Source organism: Neolamprologus brichardi, chromosome 3 (assembly GCF_056152115.1).
Source record: "Neolamprologus brichardi isolate AB-2024 chromosome 3, ASM5615211v1, whole genome shotgun sequence".
NCBI classification, from domain to species: Eukaryota; Metazoa; Chordata; class Actinopteri; order Cichliformes; family Cichlidae; genus Neolamprologus; species Neolamprologus brichardi.
The window spans coordinates 33,739,609-33,744,996 of NC_142106.1; the positions used below are offsets into that span (position 1 = coordinate 33,739,609).

A 5,388-nucleotide genomic window follows, 5' to 3' on the forward strand; every position below is an offset into this window, starting at 1 on the left:
AACATTTTTAAAAGGAATCGAATTTTGTTAATGCAACTAAATGCAGTGTTGTAACAGTTACTTTGAAAAAGTAATATATTACTGACTACTGATTACTCCGAAAAGAAACTTAATTAATATACTGATTACTTTGTTGTTAAAGTAACTAAGTTAGATTACTAGTTACTTTATTAGTTACTTTCAGAAGCTGCCAATAACACTCCCCACTGCCTCAACATAAAAACATCAACCGGTTTTGCCAATACTCACTTTATTGGAAGTGTATTTTAACAGTAACGTCAACAATATATCTCCTGACATTTGAAGTTGAACTTTTTTCCTGACAGAAATACTTGTTTTTATGAAAATAAAGACAGTCTTGTTACTTCACTTAATTTTTTTTAAAAAAAGTATTTATGTTAAGTCGACTTCATTTCACATAAATGCTTTTTTTTAAAATAAAAAATAAGAATCCTTTTTTACTTAAATACTTTTTATAAAACAAAGAGTCTTTCTTGACTTCCCTTAAGATACTTTTTATACCATCCACATGTAAGCACTATTATCCACTTTTGTAACTATGGACTAATCTAATGAAAAAAAAGAGACTGCAGGTCCAACTTAAATAAATTGCTTTACTTCCTTGCAAGTAACTGATTTAAGTTAATTAACTTAACAACTTTAATAAATTTATTAAGTAACGTTGATAAACTTAATTCAATTACTTGTAAATAGTTATTTAATTTGGATTTCCTATTCTCTTTTTTTCAGTATATATTGTCATCGCATGTTATGGGGGAAACAGTAGAGTGGAGCGAGTAAACCAGTGGTTGTACCTCATTAACAGAAGCTTCTCAAACCTTTTGTCAGAAAGTCGATTTCTTTTAGGCGTGAGCACCAAACCTCCCAGACTAAAAAGTCGCTCCACAGGAGCACTCGATGGGGTTGGAGTGTTATACTTTAAAAAACTTGTCTTTATGCTTGAAAACATGCAGAATCTGAAGGTCGTAGCCTGACATCAGGTAGTCCATGACTTCTTTTTCTGCAGAATAGGTCTCCTCCTCTGGCTCTTCCTCAAAAGTGAAAAAGTCCATCTCACCTTGGCTGCTAGATGTAGTAGCACTGGGCACACTGGCAGGGTTTTTTGCAACAGGAGCAGTGGTGCAACCCTCTGCTGTCAGAAGCTGTTTTACTCGCTCCCTCCTTCCTGCATCTCTCAGCCATCAGAGTTTGAATTTTGGACAACTGGCAGCTGCGAGAAGGGCATCTTTGTCATCCAGCACACCGGCGAAACGATAATCAATGTTTTTATGCCTACAATTTATTATGTTATTGAATTACTTGCAAACCATGCCTAATATGAGATCAATATTATGGATTTAATTTTGTTAATTTTGTTACTTATAAACATTTTAATTGTTTTAATCTTATTTTGCAATGATAATTAATATTCTGTTCCATGTTTGTGAATTGTATGAAGCAAAAAATTTGACTAATTTTAAGATGGAGCGTACCTGTACAATGGCATCTGGAAGGCCTGCAGTCATCCTGGAGAGGTCATCTTTCACAGCCTGGGTCTTCTACATCAGAACTTCAAGTGTTGGTAGTAAAGTTCTATATGGACAGTCGCCTTGTAAAATGTCCAGTGCTGCAGTCAGAGGTTTCATGGCCATGCAGTACTCATGCAGGAACTGGTATTCTTGATCTTTGAAGCACTTCAGTCCTAGCTTTGTGCACAGAGTATTCAGCTCACCCATGGGGATTTCTGCAATTCTCTTTACAGCATCAAAAAAGGAATTCCACCTTGTGGATGTTGGTATTAGGAGCTTTCTTTTGCTGATTTCTTCTACTGTTTCTGATGCAAGTGCAGATCTACTCAATTTGGTCCAAAGAGCTGTGCATTTTGCTGTGCTGCTCCTATACACAACCCTGCTCTCTGCACCTGTGGTGCGGGGGAAGAGACAGCTGACCATCACTTTCATTCTCAGCCGAGAGGATTTCTGACAGATCAGAAAAAGTGACATCATCGTCTTTGGGGGTGGACTCTTCCTCCTCCGTCTAATCATCGGACTCCGTGACAGGATGATAAACTTGAAACGCCTTAACAAAGTTGGATCCATTATCAGTAACTGTTGCAGCTACTTTGTTGAGTAATCCATAAGAGGAGTGAATGTTTTCAATTTCTGTACCAATGATATCATACGTGTATCTACCACGAATTCGCCTACATGCTAATGCAACCTTGTGGCGCTCTAATGTGGTTCTACTGATCCAGTGGAGCGTTATTCCCATATAGCTTCTGTTGTTAGCAGTTCAAATATCCGCGGTAGTTGAAACAAAGTCAATCTCATTCAGTGCGGCCTTCAGATTTCTCTCCATTTCTGTAAACTCCTTCTCCAGGTAAGAAGTAAAAGTTGTTCAGTGAGGCACCTCGGCATTAACAGAAGTAGGGATCTTTTTTATTATGGCACGAAACGAGGGCGAGTCAACAGTGTTTATAGGTAGCATTTCTTCTACAATATACTGCGCGACCAACTTCTTCAATTCTTCATAACTTACTGGTTTTGCACCAAAATCCAACTTTTGTTGTTTGGGTGGTGTAGGACCTTCTGCGGAAGTCACGGCTCTCTGCTTCGGACCACTTGGTGGGACTCTGTGAGTTTGACTGTGCCATGCTGCGACTCCAAATGTTTCTTTAAGTTTGACGTAGTGTTTTTGAAGGTAGATAACACTTTTTTACCAACACAGAGTGTACAATGAACCTTAATATTGAAATCTTTAGTTGACAGAAACTCAAAATAGTGACTATATTTCCAGCTAAAGAACGAACATCTCTCTCCCTCAATTGTTCTTTACACTTTTTTACGTCGCTGGCTGCTTGTGAGCGGGAAATGTGACCTGCCGCTTATGTGACGTTTCACGACACGTATGCGTTTGTCATCTGCCGAGACGAAAAGAATAAACCAAATCTTCTTGCTTAAAAAAAATAGTAACACACAGTGGTTTGGACAAGTAACTTAAATCTGACTACTGTTATGGAAATAGCAACGCGTTAGATTAGTCGTCACTGAAAAAGTGGTAATATTCAGAGTTACTTAGTAACTTAGTAGTTACTTAGTAACGCGTTACCGGCATCACTGACTAAATGTCATTTATTTATTTATCTGCGGTCCAGTATTGCATATCATTGAGTAGCAAAAGTAAGTAAACCTATGGAATTTGTGTAAAAACTGATGTTAACAATAAGTGGAATGACAGTGGAGTTGGCGCTATGTGGAGAGCACAGACTGTTTGCAAAATAAGGAAAGTCAAAACCAGAGCAGGTCACAGAAAAACCCAGTGTAACTTCCCCACGTCCCATTGGGTAATATTAAAGTTTACAAATTCAGCGTCTGAACACTGAACAACACTACTGTGTGTGGTTTGCAAAGAGAAAGATACTTTTTTCCTTAAATCATACCACTCCAAGTCTACAGTTTGCTAACAATCACATAGACAAGCCACAAGGCTTGTGATGAATGAGACCAAAATAGAACTGTTTGGTTTAAAGGAGAAGTTTGCTGTTTAGAGCAAGGAAAACACCACATCAATATCAAAACTTTATCCCATCTGTGAAAAAATAGTGGTGGGAGTATGATGGTTTGAGCCTGTCTTGGTGCATCTGGTTTCTTTCTTTTTTTTATGGTACCATGAAATCTGAATGACAATAGCAAATTATTAAAGATATTGTCATTCAATTTAAATTCAATTCAATTTTATTTATATAGCGCCAAATCACAACAAAAGTCGCCTCAAGGCGCTTCATGATACAGAGAAAAACCCAACAATCATATGACCCCCTATGAGCAAGCACTTTGGCGACAGTGGGAAGGAAAAACTCCCTTTTAACAGGAAGAAACCTCCGGCAGAGCCAGGCTCAGGGAGGGGCGGAGCCATCTGCTGCGACCGGTTGGGGTGAGAGAAGGAAGACAGGATAAAAGACATGCTGTGGAAGAGAGACAGAGGTTAATAATAGATATGATTCAATGCAGAGAGGTCTATTAATACATAGTGAGTGAGAAAGGTGACTGGAAAGGAAAAACTCAATGCATCATGGGAATCCCCCGGCAGCCTACATCTATTGCAGCATAACTAAGGGAGGATTCAGGGTCACCTGGTCCAGCCCTAACTATATGCTTTAGCAAAAAGGAAAGTTTTAAGCCTAATCTTAAAAGTAGAGATAGTGTCTGTCTCCCGAATCCAAACTGGAAGCTGGTTCCACAGAAGAGGGGCCTGACAAACTGAAGGCTCTGCCTCCCATTCTACTTTTAAATACTCTAGGAACAACAAGTAGGCCTGCAGAGCGGGAGCGAAGTGCTCTAATAGGGTGATATGGTACTACAAGGTCATTAAGATAAGATGGGGCCTGATTATTTAAGACCTTGTATGTGAGGAGCAGGATTTTGAATTGAATTCTGGATTTAACAGGAAGCCAATGAAGGGAAGCCAAAACAGGAGAAATATGCTCTCTCTTTCTAGTCCCTGTCAGGACTCTTGCTGCAGCATTTTGGATTAGCTGAAGGCTTTTCAGCAAGTTTTTTGAACATCCTGATAATAATGAATTGCAGTAGTCCAGCCTGGAAGTAATAAATGCATGAACTAGTTTGTCATGACCTGTCCGTAAAGTGACTCTTAAGAAAGTACATGAGATGGCTTTCAGCAGAACACGATGTTAAGTGGAATCGCAATACAAAAAATGTCAGTTTCTGTGGTTTTCTCCAAGTTCTTCCTAGACCATCAGATACTGAGAACCAGACTTGGTCCACAGGCATATCTTAGATGCTGAAAAGTTATTTCCTAAATCACTTAATATGATCTCACTATATTGCCTCACAGCCACCTAGCACCAGGCTAAATTTTTATTTTTATTTTTAGCATTTAGCTGCCTATAACATCTTACTAAAGTACTGAGACTTCTTTTTCATGAGAGTAACGTCATTGTGGTGCCTGGCAACCAGAAGGCTTTGGGCTAAAATGAGGTGTTTTTAGCCTTTATCTATGTAAAAAAAAAATTCAACCCCTTAGAAATGAACTAAAACTACACATTGGGGGTGTCCAAATTCATGGGCTGCATCCTCCTGAGGCCGCATTTGAAGGCCAATTACATCACAGCAACGCAATGAAGGCTGTCCAAATTCGTAGACTTCATAGACCAAATGCAGCCGACAAATGCGACCTCCTTTCCCCCAGATTTAAAGGATAGGTCAGGTGTATCCTTCGTGGCCCACTGTATCTCAGAATTCATAGCCCGGCCCAGCCAATTCCAGTCTCCAACAATGCCGGCCGCTACTAGGTTTTAATATTAGTCTTATTACTTTTTCTGGGTCACAAAATAAACTTTTAAGATATTTTCAGGCGAGAATGTAGCTG

The 5,388-nt window shown here is 39.1% G+C and overlaps 1 pseudogene; it reads right to left on the reverse strand.

Moving 5' to 3' along the window:
• Positions 1 to 769: 769 nt before the first annotated feature.
• Positions 770 to 1,646, reverse strand: LOC148104257 (uncharacterized; annotated as a pseudogene).
• Positions 1,647 to 5,388: the final 3,742 nt, after the last annotated feature.